We start from the raw sequence: 1,303 nt of genomic DNA, 5'->3' as shown, positions 1-1,303 counted from the left end.
CCTGAGTGGGAGTGCACAGGATGATTCATTGGGGACAAACAGAACTTCCGTCTGCATTTATCTTTGATCTCATTCTACATTCTATTTTTATTTGTTAGAGTGTACATAGTGTGGTAGTATTATAAATATATTTAATACTTATACAGTTTATAAAAGATAAATGTGCATTTATTGAGGATGCACACTCTAAATATTTTACAGATGGGCTGTGCATAAAAAAAATTGGGAGATCACTGCTCTAGACCATCTGATCCTTGTGGTCATTCTATTTTGAGTTTCAAATTAATTCCCTAGCATCCTTTCTTATCCTCCCAAACAGCTTCTCATAAGCTTGGGTGTTAGCAGTTGGACTGCCTGGTGGAGAGCAAGATGGAGCTTCTGGTCTGTGAAGCTGAGAACTGTCCTCTTAACTTTCATGAATCCCCTCCACAAATGCATCGCTCCACAGGCCAGCCTGACTCCTGCAGTGATATTTCTGACTTCAGGCTCCTTTGCTTCAGTTCTCTGCTCCCAGTTTTGACAGAACTGACTTAGCCACTTCTTGGCTGATTCTTTATTATAAAGAGAAGGAAGTTTCATAGTTGAAAATGCATTCTAGTGTCTCACTCCCTTGTCAGCCTTAATCTCTCTGAGCCTCAGCTCAGAATCTTTCAAGTGGTAGAATGACAGCTGTCTCGTCTACCTCATGGGGTTGCCACAAAGACAAGTGAGAGACCCTATCCCATTGTGTTGAAACTGCAGAGTACCAAAGACAAGGAGAAGATATTAAACATGGTGAGAGAAGAGACAGATTACCTTCAAAGGAATGATGATCTAGACGGACAGATTTCTCTTTGTCCTTTTTCTCCTTCTCCTCTTCCTTTTTGTCTTCCTCACTTTCTTTCTTCCTCCTCTTGTAAATGGTGGAAAAGTCTATTATATTTAAATTTACCAGCTATACTCTGTTTAGATGGTCTCCAATCGTGCTGGCCACACCCAAAGCCTGCGAGTCAGGGCAGCTCAAGCGCCTCCTTCTCTCCGTCAGGCCAGGTCAGGGCATGGCCTTGGCCAGGTCACCTCACAGACCTGCTTCACAGCGGACTGGATCTGATGCTTCTTGGCCTTGGCATCCATGGCGGACACCCACGTGCTTTTCTTCATCTTTGTGGCCGACAAGGCCAGGGGAAACTGATGATGGCGTGCAGTTCAAATTGATTATCCAGGGTGTGTTTTTCTGGGGATACTTAGATTTCTTTGGAGTTGCGGCATCTTGAGCTGTCAGAATGAGGGTGACACGTGGAATAACTTCTCCTTCCTCATCTGT

This window comes from Galeopterus variegatus, unplaced genomic scaffold (assembly GCF_000696425.1).
Source record: "Galeopterus variegatus unplaced genomic scaffold, G_variegatus-3.0.2 Scaffold9908, whole genome shotgun sequence".
NCBI lineage: Eukaryota > Metazoa > Chordata > Mammalia > Dermoptera > Cynocephalidae > Galeopterus > Galeopterus variegatus.
The sequence above is the reverse complement of the archived record's forward strand: the minus strand, read 5'-3'. Positions refer to the sequence as shown.